The sequence below is a fragment of the Cetorhinus maximus genome, unplaced genomic scaffold, assembly GCF_964194155.1.
Source record: "Cetorhinus maximus unplaced genomic scaffold, sCetMax3.hap1.1 HAP1_SCAFFOLD_372, whole genome shotgun sequence".
NCBI lineage: Eukaryota > Metazoa > Chordata > Chondrichthyes > Lamniformes > Cetorhinidae > Cetorhinus > Cetorhinus maximus.
The window spans coordinates 259,442-273,518 of NW_027596318.1; the positions used below are offsets into that span (position 1 = coordinate 259,442).

General features: G+C 57.8%; 1 protein-coding gene and 1 long non-coding RNA gene across 2 annotated transcripts in view; one reads left to right on the plus strand and one right to left on the minus strand.

Moving 5' to 3' along the window:
- Positions 1-14,077, minus strand: part of LOC144673490 (uncharacterized) — a 293,819-nt gene that overhangs the window by 242,255 nt on the left and 37,487 nt on the right. The window lies entirely within an intron of this gene.
- Positions 6,889-14,077, plus strand: part of LOC144673488 (Y+L amino acid transporter 2-like) — a 58,715-nt gene continuing 51,526 nt past the window's right edge. Inside the window, exon 1 of the mRNA XM_078535304.1 lies at positions 6,889-6,992. The gene's annotated coding sequence lies outside the window, so the exon portion shown is untranslated. The remainder of the gene's footprint in view (positions 6,993-14,077) is intronic.

The following is a 14,077-nucleotide window of genomic DNA, read 5'->3' on the forward strand; positions in this document are numbered from 1 at the left end:
GGGGGACTCTTCCTGTCCCTCTTTCACGCTTTCCCCCAGAGGTACGTGCTGAGGCAGGAGGGGGAGCTGGTTGTTGTTGCGCGGGCTCCTTTGGCGGGTTTTCACTCTTCTTTAGGAGCGCCCTGTGCCCAATCGTGGCTGATTTCCCTCAGCCAGTTGCGCCCCAGTGCGCTTTGGCCCTCTTGCCTGCTAAGCCCATCAAGGGTAATCATAAGAGCCATAAGACATAGGAGCAGAAATTAGGCCATTTGGCCCATCGAGTCTGCTCCACCATTCAATCATGGCTGATGAGTTCCTCAACCCCATTCTCCCGCCTTCTCCTCGTAACCTTTGATCCCCTTACCAATCAAGAACCTCTCTATCTCGCTCTTAAATACACTCAATGATCTGCCCTCCACAGCCTTCTGTGGCAATGAATTCCATAGATTCACCACTCTCTCTGGCTAAAGACGTTTCTCCTCATCTCTGTTCTCAAAGGTCTTCCCTTTACTCTGAGGCTGTGCCCCTCGGGGTCCTAGTCTCTCCTACTAATGGAAACATCTTCCCCACGTCCCACTCTATCCCAGGCCTTTCAGTATTCTGTAAGTTTCAATCAGATCCCCCCCCACCCTCATCCTTCTAAACTCCATCGAGTATAGACCCAGAGTCCTCAAACGTTCCTCATATGTTAAGCCTTTCACCAAGCGGCCTGTGAGCAGACCTGGGTTGGCTTTTGAGGAAAGGTTGGACAGAATGGCCTTGTTTCCACTAAAGAGTGAGGGGGGGTGATTTGATTGAAGTTTACCCGATCCTGGACAGCCTTGACAAGGTGGACGTCGGAAGGATGTTTCCCCTCGTGGGTGAGTCCGGAACTCGGGCCACGATATTGGAGATCGGCCAGTGAGGGAAGTGGGGGAGGGGGTGTGGGTTTTGAGCAGAACTCCCGAGGTCACCCCGCCCTCATTTCAACGTTCAGCTCGGAGCTGAATCAGCTCTGCGCCCGCCGACCTTGTCAACGGCCAATTGAGGCCATTGGAAAACTAACCAAAGTGGTTAATGGACCTGCCCGTCCGGTCTTAAGGTTGTGCGGGCAGGCCCGGGAGCCCTGGCAGGCTTCAGAGAAAGCGCTAGGCCTCATCCATGGGGCGCGATGAGGTTTCAGGAGGGCTTTTCAAAATTGAATAAAGGTTTGAGTTACAGTGATGGACCGTGTCCCAACTCACGTGACAGTGTCACATGAAGGGGACATTGACAGGGACGTTTTATGTTTGTCCCCGCTGACCAGTTTTGAACTTGGCGCCAATCTCCCTGAGGCTGCACTTAGCCTCAGGGAGATGAGTGGGCCCGTCCGCGCGCATGTGTGGAAGAGCGCACTCCCGGCTTAGGGAATCCCCACCCTACACCCCCACCGCCCGCACAGGGAGCTCATAGCGCTTCCCGGCAGACATCACACTGGGCGGGCCTTAATTGGCCCGCCAACGTAAAATGGCGGTGCGTCCCCGATCGGTGGGAGTGGGGGGGCCGATTGGAGGCACGCCTGCACGCGCCCGACCCTGAACATCCCCCCTACCGATGAGGGACAATTCTTCCCTTGGGGGTCACCGTTTTAAAATTAGGGGTCGCCCTTTTTAGGACAGAGATGAGGAGGGATTTTTTTACTCTCGGAGGGTTAGGCCATAAGACCATAAGACACAGGAGCAGAAATTAGGCCATTCGGCCCATCGAGTCTGCTCCGCCATTCAATCATGGCTGATGAGTTTCTCAACCCCATTCTCCCGCCTTCTTCCCCGTAACCTTTGATCCCCTTACCAACCAAGAACATATCTATCTCCGTCTTAAATACACTCAATGACCTGGCCTCCACAGACTTCTGTGGCAATGAATTCCATAGATTCACCACTCTCTGGCTAAAGAAGTTTCTCCTCATCTCTGTTCTTAAAGGTCTTCCCTTTACTCTGAGGCTGTGCCCTCGGGTCCTAGTCTCTCCTACTAATGGAAACATCTTCCCCACGTCCCACTCTATCCCAGGCCTTTCGGTATTCTGTAAGTTTCAATCCGATTTCCCCCCCACCTCATCCTTCTAAACTCCATCGAGTACAGACCCAGAGTCTCTCAAACCTTCCTCGTATGTTAAGCCTTTCATTCCTGGGATCGTTCTTGTAGACCCTCCTCTGGAACCCTCTCCAGGGGTCCAGCACTTTGTGGTTGTGCGAATTTGGAACTCTCTGCCTCAGAAGTCGTCGGAGGCGGGGAGGCCGAATCTTTTTAAGGCGGAGGGAGATCGACTCTTGCCAGGCAAGGGGGAATCAGAGGTCATCGGGGGGGTTCGACGGGAGCGTGGAAATCGAAGCACGAAACAGATCGGCCGCGGACTTTATTGAATAGGGGAGCAGTCTCGAGGGGCCGAATGGCCTCCTCCCGCTCCTATTTCTTATGTCCTTCTGTTCGGCGATAGGAGTAGCGAGCTCGCAATGTTCTGTGAATTGCTTCAGGCTCTATGCATATCAAGCGACTGTCTCCCCACCGGCCGAGCTAGCTGTCAAGTTGAAGTTAAGCCATTGGATGGCCCCCACTGGCTTGGGTTGGTGATGGTTCTCTACGAGACTTCGCTAGGCCGTCAAAACCTCCCCAGCCTGGGGCAGCGGGCGCCCCAACAGATTCCGAATTAGTCCCCATGTCTTACACCCGCACGTGGACAGAAGGCTCGAGCCCCTCTCGAGTGTCGGTCGCCTGGGAGAGGAACGCTGGGCCACTCAACACCGTGAGACCGGGCGTCCGAGGCTGGGTTCGAAAGGTTCCACTACTTCCAAATCGCGGCGCGCCCTGACAATCGGCGAAGACGTTTTCTTTTTACTCACCGCCGCCGTGCGAGGTTTCTGGTATTTCCGATTCCTTCCGTTCATCCCTCTTCCTGCCTCGTTTGTCCTCCCCACCCCCTCGTGGTTCCTTTCCCCTCTCATCGCCGCTCTGTTGGACCCGGCGCCCTCTGGCTTGTCGGGGCTTAAAGGGTCCGGGGTTGCCCATTTCATTTGGCGGGGGTGGAGGTGGGGGTGACCGGGTCGGTACAGAGACAGAGAAAATCCGGGAAGATTGTCATTAGGATCAACAGGCGCCGTTTATTGACAAGCAGAACTCAGCAGTTACGCGCAACTCAAAACTCCCTCTTCACTCTTGAGGGTCGAACTCGAGACTCGGTCGGAGCGGCCGCCCGCGCTACTCTGCTATTGGGTGTTGAGATCGTGTGATCTTACATCACGACGCTTGTCTTAAAGGTGTCTTACGTATCAGGTCACTGCACGCCCCCTCCATTTTAGTCATGCTCCCTCTAGTTTAGTGACATTCCTTCTAGTTTAGGGACGCTCCCTCTAGTCTAGTAACACTCCCTCGAGTTTATGGAGTCCCAGGGGTCGACAGCACAGAAAAAGGCCCTTCGGCCCATCGAGTCTGCACTGGTCAAACGAGCACCTAACCATTCTAATCCCATTTTCCAGCGCTGGGCCCATAGCCTTGTATACCCACGGCATCGCAAGTGCACATCCAAATGCTTCTTAAAATGTTATGAGGGTTTCTGCCTCTACCACCATTTCGGGCAGTGAGTTCCAGATTCCCACCACCCTCTGGGTGAAAAAAATTCTTCCTCACATCCCCTTTAAACCTCCTGCCCCTTACCTTAAATCTATGCCCCCTGGATATTGATCCCTCCGCCAAGGGGAAAGGTTCCTTCCTCTCTACCCTATCTATGCCCCTCATAGTTTAGTGACGCTCCCTCTAGTTTAGTGATGCTCCCTCTAGTTTAGTGACGTTCCCTCTAGTTTAGTGACACTCCCCCTAGTTTAGTGATGCTCCCTCTAGTTTAGTGACGCTCCCTCTAGTTTAGAGATGGTCCCTCTAGTTTAGTGACGCTCCCTCTAGTTTAGTGACGCTCCCTCTAGTTTAGTGACGCTCCCTGTAGTTTAGTGATGCTCTCTCTAGTTTAGTGATGCTCCCTCTAGTTTAGTGATGCTCCCTCTGGTTTAGTGACACTCCCTCTAGTTTAATGACACTCCCCCTAGGTTAGTGACGCTCCCTCTAGTTTAGTAATACACCTGATAGATTAGTGATGCTCCCTCTAGTTTAGTGACACTCCCCCTAGTTTAGTAACATCCCTGATAGATTAGTGATGCTCCCTCTAGCTTAGTGACACTCCCTCTATTTTAGTAATGCTCATTCTAGTTTAGTGACACTCCCAGAGATGGTCCCCCTGATTTAGCAATGCTCCCTCTATTTTACCGATGCGTCCTCTAGTTTAGTGATGCTCCCACTAATTTAGCAATGCTCCCTCTAGTTTAGTGATGCTTCCTCTCATTTAGAGATGGTCCCTCTAGTTTAATAATGGTCCTTCCAGTTTAACGACACTCCCTCTAGTTAAGTGATGCTCCCTCCAGTTAAGAGATGGCCCGTCTTGTTTAATGACACACCCTACAGTTTAGAGATGGTCCCTCTAGTTTAGCAATGCTCCCTCTAGTTTACTGACGCTCCCTCTAGTTTAGAGATGGCCGAAGTTTAGCGACACTCTCTCTAGTTTAGAGATGGTACCTCTAGTCTAACGATGCTCCCGCTAGTTTAGTTACGCTCCCTCTAGTTTAGAGATGCTCTCTCTCATTTAGGGATGGTCCCACTAGCCTAACGATGCTCCCTCTAGTTTAGCGACGTTCCCTCTAGTTTAATGATGTTCCCTCTAGTTTAGAGACGATCCCTCTAGTTTAGTGACGCTCCCACTAGTTTAGAGACGGTCCCTCTAGTTTAGCAACACTCCCTCTAGTTTAATGACACTCCCTCTAGTTTAGCACGTTCCCTCTAATTTAGTGACGTTCCCTCTAGTTTAGAGATGGTCCCTCTAGTTTAGTGACACTCCCTCAAGTTTAGTGACACTCTCTCTAGTTTAGAGAAGGTCCCTCTAGTTTAGAGAAGGTCCCTCTAGTTTAGAGACGGTCCCTCTAGTTTAGAGATGCTCCCTCTAGTTTAATGACACTCCCTCTGGTTTAGAGACGGTCCCTCGAGTTTAGCAACGCTCCCTCTAGTTTAGCGACACTCCCTGTAGTTTACTGACACACCCTCTAGTCAAGAGATGGTCCCTCTAGTTTTGCGCCGCTACCTCTAGTTTAATGTCACTCCCTCTAGTTTAGAGATGGTCCCTCTAGTTTAGCGATGCTCCCTCTAGTTTAGAGATTATCCCTCTAGTTTAATGACACTCCCTCTAGTTTAGAGACGGTCCCTCTAGTTTAGTGACGCTCCCTCTAGTTTAGCAACGTTCCCTCTAGTTTAGAGATTGTCCCTCTAGTTTAATGACACTCCCTCTAGTTTAGAGACGGTCCCTCTAGTTTAATGACACTCCCTCTAGTTTAGCGACGGTCCCTCTAGTTTAGCGACGCTCCCTCTAGTTTAATGACACTCCCTCTAGTTTAGAGACGGTCCCTCTAGTTTAATGACACTCCCTCTAGTTTAGAGACGGTCCCTCTAGTTTAGTGATGCTCCCTCTAGTTTAGCGACGGTCCCTCTAGTTTAGCGACGCTCCCTCTAGTTTAGAGACGGTCCCTCTAGTTTAGCGACGGTCCCTCTAGTTTAGCGACGGTCCCTCTAGTTTAGAGACGGTCCCTCTAGTTTAGCGACGCTCCCTCTAGTTTAGAGACGGTCCCTCTAGTTTAGCGACGGTCCCTCTAGTTTAGCGACGGTCCCTCTAGTTTAGAGATGGTCCCTCTAGTTTAGCGACGGTCCCTATAGTTTAGTGACGCTCCCTCTAGTTTAGTGATGCTCCCTCTAGTTTAGCGACGGTCCCTCTAGTTTAGCGACGCTCCCTCTAGTTTAGAGACGGTCCCTCTAGTTTAGCGACGGTCCCTCTAGTTTAGCGACGGTCCCTCTAGTTTAGAGACAGTCCCTCTAGTTTAGCGACGCTCCCTCTAGTTTAGAGACGGTCCCTCTAGTTTAGCGACGGTCCCTCTAGTTTAGCGACGGTCCCTCTAGTTTAGAGACGGTCCCTCTAGTTTAGAGACGGTCCCTCTAGTTTAGCCATGCTCCCTCTAGTTTAATGACACTCCCTCTGGTTTAGAGACGGTCCCTCGAGTTTAGCGACGGTCCCTGTAGTTTACTGACACACCCTCTAGTTTAGAGACGGTCTCTCTAGTTTAGAGACGGTCCCTCGAATTTAGCGACACTCCCTGTAGTTTAATGACACACCCTCTAGTTAAGAGACGGTCCCTCTAGTTTAATGATACTCCCTTTAGTTTAATGACACTCCCTCTAGTTTAATGACACTCCCTCTAGTTTAATGACATTCCCTCTAGTTTAGAGACGGTCCCTATAGTTTAGTGACGCTCCCTCTAGTTTAATGACACTCCCTCTAGTTTAGAGTCGGTCCCTCTAGTTTAATGACACTCCCTCTAGTTTAATGACACTCCCCCTAGTTTAGTGACACTCCCCCTAGTTTAATGACACTCCCTCTAGTTTAGAGACGGTCCCTCTAGTTTAGCGACGCTCCCTCTAGTTTAATGACACTCCCTCTAGTTTAATGACACTCCCTCTAGTTTAATGACACTCCCCCTAGTTTAATGACACTCCCTCTAGTTTAGAGATTGTCCCCCTAGTTTAGCGACGCTACCTCTAGTTTAGAGATTGTCCCCCTGGTTTAGCGACGCTACCTCTAGTTTAGGGATTGTCCCCCTAGTTTAGTGATGCTCCCTCTAGTGCAGGAAGCGTGGAGGAGCGAAGATGCTTCAGGATTTCAGAGTGAGAGAGGGACTGACATCACATATTTGCTGTGATTATGTCTGTGTTGCTGCTGATATCTGTTAACTCTGCAGTTTCTCTGTGGGCTGGATCACATGAGACGGACGGGTTGAGGTCTGTTGGTGGGAGGAGGTGGGGGCTGTTGGGGGAAAGTCCTGTGTCACTCTGAACTGCCATGTCCACTGGCTCATTCATCACATGCTCCACCTTCAATCAGAGCTGGCAAAGCGACAAAATCTTCAACACTTCAGGTAAAAAAAAATCCAGTTTTATATCCGTTTATATCTGTTTGTGTCTCTGTGTGTGTGTCTGTGTTTGTGTCTGTGTATGTGTGTCTGTATGTGTTTGTGACTCTGTGTGTGTCTGTATGTGTATGTGTGTGTGTATGTGTGTGTGTCTGTATGTGTTTGTGTGTGCCTGTGTATGTGTTTGTGTCTGTGTATGTGTGTGTGTTTATGTTTGTGTCCCTGTATGTGTGTGTCTGTATGTGTTTGTGTGTGTGCCTGTGTATGTGTGTGTGTATATGTTTGTGTGTGCCTGTGTATGTGTCTGTATGTGTTTGTGTCTGTGTATGTGTGTGTATATGTTTGTGTCTCTGTGTGTGTCTGTATGTGTTTGTGTCTGTGTATGTGTGTGTGTATGTGTGTGTCTCTGTGTGTGTGTCTGTATGTATTTGTGTCTCTCTGTGTGTGTCTGTGTTTGTGTCTGTGTATGTGTGTGTGTATGTGTTTGTGACTCTGTGTGTGTCTGTATGTGTTTGTGTCTGTGTATGTGTGTGTGTATGTGTGTGTCTCTGTGTGTGTGTCTGTATGTATTTGTGTCTCTCTGTGTGTGTCTGTGTTTGTGTCTGTGTATGTGTGTCTGTATGTGTTTGTGACTCTGTGTGTGTCTGTATGTGTTTGTGTCTGTGTATGTGTGTGTGTATGTGTTTGTGTCTCTGTGTGTGTGTCTGTATGTGTTTGTGTGTGTCTGTATGTGTTTGTGTCTGTGTATGTGTGTGTATATATGTTTGTGTCTCTGTGTGTGTGTCTGTATGTGTTTGGGTGTGTGCCTGTGTATGTGTGTGTGTATATGTTTGTGTCTGTGTGTGTGTGTCTGTATGTGTTTGTGTCTGTGTATGTGTGTGTATATGTTTGTGTCTCTGTGTGTGTCTGTATGTGTTTGTGTCTGTGTATGTGTGTGTGTATGTGTGTGTCTGTGTGTGTGTGTCTGTATGTATTTGTGTCTCTCTGTGTGTGTCTGTGTATGTGTGTCTGTATGTGTTTGTGTCTCTGTGTGTGTCTGTATGTGTTTGTGTCTGTGTATGTGTGTGTGTGTGTATGTGTTTGTGTCTCTGTGTGTGTGTGTGTATGTGTTTGTGTGTGCCTGTGTATGTGTTTGTGTCTGTGTATGTGTGTGTGTATATGTTTGTGTCTCTGTGTGTGTGTCTGTATGTGTTTGTGTGTGTGCCTGTGTATGTGTGTGTATATGTTTGTGTCTCTGTGTGTGTGTCTGTATGTGTTTGTGTCTGTATATGTGTGTGTATATGTTTGTGTCTCTGTGTGTGTCTGTATGTGTTTGTGTGTGTGCCTGTGTATGTGTTTGTGTCTGTGTGTGTGTGTGTCTGTGTGTGTGTGTGTCTGTGTGTGTGCGTATGTGCCTGTGTGTGGCTGTGTATGTTTGTGTGTGTGTGTGTATCTGTGTGTGTGTCTGCCTGTCTGTGTTTGTCTGTGTGTCTGTCTGTGTGTATGTGTCTGTGTGTCTGTCTATGTGTGCGTCTGTGTGTCTGTCTGTGTGTGCGTCTGTGTGTCTGCCTGTGTGTCTGTCTGTGTTTGTCTGTGTGTCTGTCTGTGTGTATGTGTCTGTGTGTCTGTCTGTGTGTGTGTCTGTGCCTGTGTGTCTGCCTGTGTTTGTCTGTGTGTATGTGCCTGTGTGTCTGTCTGTGTGTGGGTCCGTGTCTGTGTGTGTGTCTGTGTGTGTGCGCGCGCGTACTGTCCTGTTTCCTCGTTCTCGGCCTTTTACAGACCTTATCATTCCGTTTTGTCCTTGTGTGGAATAGCACAACATGTTCTGTGGCAGAAGTTTCAAGATTATTTTCTGGGGCCAGCTGAAACGAGGATGTTTTTTGTGGCCGTTGCTGCTGAAAAGGAGTTTGTTTGTGTGGTTTTCGCAAACAGGAAGAGTTGTCAGCAGAATCACTTTCCACTCTGACAACGTGACGTTTGAGTCTGAGACCCGAGCGTCCGACGTGAACTCTCTTCCTGTCAGCCTCGCCACGTCGCTATTCACCCTGAGGGGTCCTCGCGATGCCCTGGTCACGGTGCGGCCTGCCTTTCCAACTTAAAGGGAAAGGCGGTGGGGGAAGCCTTGAAGGGGCCACCTCTGACCCCCCACCCCCTCCTCAAACCTGAGGGCGGGCGTCGCCGCTCACTTTGCTGGCGCTGGCAGCCCAGGGGGCCTCGGCGTTGACATTCGGCCGCGGGAGGCATCGCCCGTCGGCCAAGGCTGCCGCTTCGTCCCAAGCCCCTCGACCCTCACCCCTCCCCACCCACCACCACCCCCCCCACCCCTCCCCCAACCATCGCCCCCCCCCGCCCTTCACAGGCGGTTTAAACGAGAAGGAGGGGGGGGCGAGAAAAGTCAACGGACGGAGTTTGATGCGGACGAGCGAGGGGTGGTCAGGAAGGACGGAGAAAGCGGCGGACCCTTTAAATGGAGAGGGGTGCAGAGGGACCCGGGCGTCCTGGCGCACGACTCACAAGAAGGGTCGGGCTGCAGGCACGGGGAGTGACCGGGGGAGGCCTGCGAAGTGTAGGGCCCCTTCACTGCGAAGGGGAGTGGGAGGGGAAAAGGAGGGGGGGACGTTCCACCACAGCCGGGCAGGGCCTCGGCGTGACCACAGCTGGAGCGCCGTGTGCGGCTGTGGCCCTCCCGGCTGAAGGAGGGGGCGGGGTTTGCACTGGGAGGCGGTTGAGAGGAGCCTGACTAGGCCCATCCCTGGGATGGGAGGGGGCCTGGATTGAAAGGGGTTCATCCTGCGAGGGGAAGGGGTTGGGTCTGTACCCGTCGGAGTTGAGAAGGACAGGGAGGGGGTCTTACCGAGACGTGGTAAGGTCCTGAGGGAGGGGGAAGGGCACTCGGGGAGCCCGGAGAGGGTGGAGGTTGAGAGGATTCTCCCCCTCCCGGTGGTGGGTGGGTGAGGGGGGTGAGGGGGGGGTGGGGGATGGTATCGAGATCGAGGTGGAGGGGGTGGCGGAGGAGGGAATTTCTTCCCTCGGGGGGGGGTGGGTGGGTGGGTGGGGGGGAGGCCGTGGTTCTAGGGAATTCTCAACACCCCCTCCGCGCCCCCCTCAACCGGAGAGCAGCGGAGGCCGGGTCAGCGAATATATCCAAGGACGCGTCAGGCAGGAGTCAACGGTTACTGGGGAGGGAGGGGAGGGGAGGGGAGAAGGGGTGGGGGAGAAAAGGGAGGGTTGGGGTGAGGGAGGGCGGGGAGGGGAGCGGAGGGGAGAGGAGGGGAGGGGAGGAGGGAGGGGGATAGGGGAGAGGAGGGGGTGAGAGGCAGGGAAGCGGAGTTGGGGTCACTGTCAGATCAGCTGTGATGTTATTGAACGACAGATCAGGCTGGAGAGGGGCCGAATGGCCTCCTCAGTGAGTGTCCCTGATTTCGGCTGCTCCGCGATTGGATCCAACAGCCTGGGCCCGAAGGAAAATCACCCCCCAGCCCAACCCCCACCGCCTCCCCCTCTCACCGCACCCCCCACCGCCTCCCCCTCTCACCGCACCCCCCACCGCCTCCCCCTCTCACCGCACCCCCACCGCCTCCCCCTCTCACCGCACCCCCAACCGCCTCCCCCTCTCACCGCCTCCCCCTCTCACCACAACCCCCACCGCCTCCCCCTCTCACCGCACCCCCAACCGCCTCCCCCTCTCACCGCACCCCCACCGCCTCCCCCTCTCACCGCACCCCCACCGCCTCCCCCTCTCACCGCCTCCCCCTCTCACCGCACCCCCCACCGCCTCCACCTCTCACCGGACCCCCCACCGCCTCCCCCTCTCACCGCACCCCCCACCGCCTCCACCTCTCACCGGACCCCCCACCGCCTCCCCCTCTCACCGCACCCCCCACCGCCTCCACCTCTCACCGGACCCCCCACCGCCTCCCCCTCTCACCGCACCCCCACCGCCTCCCCCTCTCAACGCCTCCTCCTCTCACCACAACCCCCACCGCCTCCCCCTCTCACCGCACCCCCACCGCCTCCCCCTCTCACCGCCTCCCCCTCTCACCGCACCCCCCACCGCCTCCACCTCTCACCGGACCCCCCACCGCCTCCCCCTCTCACCGCACCCCCCACCGCCTCCACCTCTCACCGGACCCCCCACCGCCTCCCCCTCTCACCACAACCCCCACCGCCTCCCCCTCTCACCGCACCCCCACCGCCTCCCCCTCTCAACGCCTCCTCCTCTCACCACAACCCCCACCGCCTCCCCCTCTCACCGCACCCCCACCGCCTCCCCCTCTCACCGCCTCCTCCTCTCACCACAACCCCCACCGCCTCCACCTCTCACCGGACCCCCCACCGCCTCCCCCTCTCAACGCCTCCTCCTCTCACCACAACCCCCACCGCCTCCTCCTCTCACCACAACCCCCACCGCCTCCCCCTCTCACCGCACCGCCCACCGCCTCCCCCTCTCACCGCACCGCCCACCGCCTCCCCCTCTCTCCGCACCGCCCACCGCCTCCCCCTCTCACCGCACCGCCCACCGCCTCCCCCTCTCACCGCACCGCCCACCGCCTCCCCCTCTCTCCGCACCCCCACCGCCTCCCCCTCTCACCGCACCCCCACCGCCTCCCCCCCTCTCCGCACCCCCACCGCCTCCCCCTCTCACCGCCTCCCCCTCTCACCGCACCCCCACCGCCTCCCCCTCTCACCGGACCCCCCACCGCCTCCCCCTCTCACCGCACCCCCACCGCCTCCCCCTCTCACCGGACCCCCCACCGCCTCCCCCTCTCACCACAACCCCCACCGCCTCCCCCTCTCACCGCACCCCCACCGCCTCCCCCTCTCACCGCCTCCCCCTCTCACCGCACCCCCCACCGCCTCCACCTCTCACCGGACCCCCCACCGCCTCCCCCTCTCACCGCACCCCCCACCGCCTCCACCTCTCACCGGACCCCCCACCGCCTCCCCCTCTCACCACAACCCCCACCGCCTCCCCCTCTCACCGCACCCCCACCGCCTCCCCCTCTCAACGCCTCCTCCTCTCACCACAACCCCCACCGCCTCCCCCTCTCACCGCACCCCCACCGCCTCCCCCTCTCACCGCCTCCTCCTCTCACCACAACCCCCACCGCCTCCACCTCTCACCGGACCCCCCACCGCCTCCCCCTCTCAACGCCTCCTCCTCTCACCACAACCCCCACCGCCTCCTCCTCTCACCACAACCCCCACCGCCTCCCCCTCTCACCGCACCGCCCACCGCCTCCCCCTCTCACCGCACCGCCCACCGCCTCCCCCTCTCTCCGCACCCTCACCGCCTCCCCCTCTCACCGCACCCCCACCGCCTCCCCCCCTCTCCGCACCCCCACCGCCTCCCCCTCTCACCGCCTCCCCCTCTCACCGCACCCCACCGCCTCCCCCTCTCACCGGACCCCCCACCGCCTCCCCCTCTCACCGCACCCCCACCGCCTCCCCCTCTCACCGGACCCCCCACCGCCTCCCCCTCTCACCGGACCCCCCACCGCCTCCCCCTCTCACCGCACCGCCCACCGCCTCCCCCTCTCACCGCACCCCCCACCGCCTCCCCCTCTCACCGCACCCCCCACCGCCTCCTCCTCTCACCACAACCCCCACCGCCTCCCCCTCTCACCGCAACCCCCACCGCCTCCCCCTCTCACCGCACCCCCCACCGCCTCCCCCTCTCACCGCAACCCCCACCGCCTCCCCCTCTCACCAAACCCCCAACCGCCTCCCCCTCTCACCGCACCCCCAACCGCCTCCCCCTCTCACCGCACCCCCACCGCCTCCCCCTCTCACCACACCCCCCACTCCCTCCCCCACTCACCGCCTCCCCCTCTCACCGCCTCCCCCTCTCACCACACCCCCCACCGCCTCCCCCTCTCACTGCCTCCCCCTCTCACCGCCTCCCCCTCTCACCGCCTCCCCCTCTCACCGCCTCCCCCTCTCACCGCCTCCCCCTCTCACCGCCTCCCCCTCTCACCGCCTCCCCCTCTCATCGCAAACCCCCAACCGCCTCCCCCTCTCACCGCAAACCCCCAACCGCCTCCCCCTCTCACCGCAAACCCCCAACCGCCTCCCCCTCTCACCGCAACCCCCACCTCCTCCCCCTCTCACCGCACCCCCCCCAGCACCTCTCCTTCTCACCGCATCCCCTACCCCCTCCCCCTCTCAACGCCTCCCCACCTCACCGCAACCACCACCGCCTCCCCCTCTCAGTGCAAACCCCACCGCCTCACCCCTCACCGCACCGCCCACCGCCTCCCCCTCTCACCAAACCCCCCACCGCCTGCCCCTCTCACCGCAACCCCCACCGCCTCCCCCTCTCACCAAACCCCCCACCGCCTGCCCCTCTCACCGCAACCCCCACCGCCTCCCCCTCTCACCAAACCCCCCACCGCCTCCCCCTCTCACCGCACCCCCCACCGCCTCCCCCTCTCACCGCACCCCCACCGCCTCCCCCTCTCACCGCACCCCCACCGCCTCCCCCTCTCACCAAACCCCCACCGCCTCCCCCTCTCACCGCACCCCCACCGCCTCCCCCTCTCACCAAACCCCCACCGCCTCCCCCTCTCACCGCACCCCCACCGCCTCACCCCTCACCGCACCGCCCACCGCCTCCCCCTCTCACCAAACCCCCCACCGCCTGCCCCTCTCACCGCAACCCCCACCGCCTCCCCCTCTCACCGAACCCCCCACCGCCTGCCCCTCTCACCGCAACCCCCACCGCCTCCCCCTCTCACCAAACCCCCCACCGCCTCCCCCTCTCACCGCACCCCCCACCGCCTCCCCCTCTCACCGCACCCCCACCGCCTCCCCCTCTCACCGCACCCCCACCGCCTCCCCCTCTCACCAAACCCCCACCGCCTCCCCCTCTCACCGCACCCCCACCGCCTCCCCCTCTCACCGCACCCCCCACCGCCTCCCCCTCTCACCGCACCCCCCACCGCCTCCCCCTCTCACCAAACCCCCCACCGCCTCCCCCTCTCACCGCACCCCCCACCGCCTCCCCCTCTCACCAAACCCCCCACCGCCTCCCCCTCTCACCGCACCCCCCACCGCCTCCATACTCGCTGTACCCACCGCCTCCCCCTCTCACCGCACCCCCCACCGCCTCC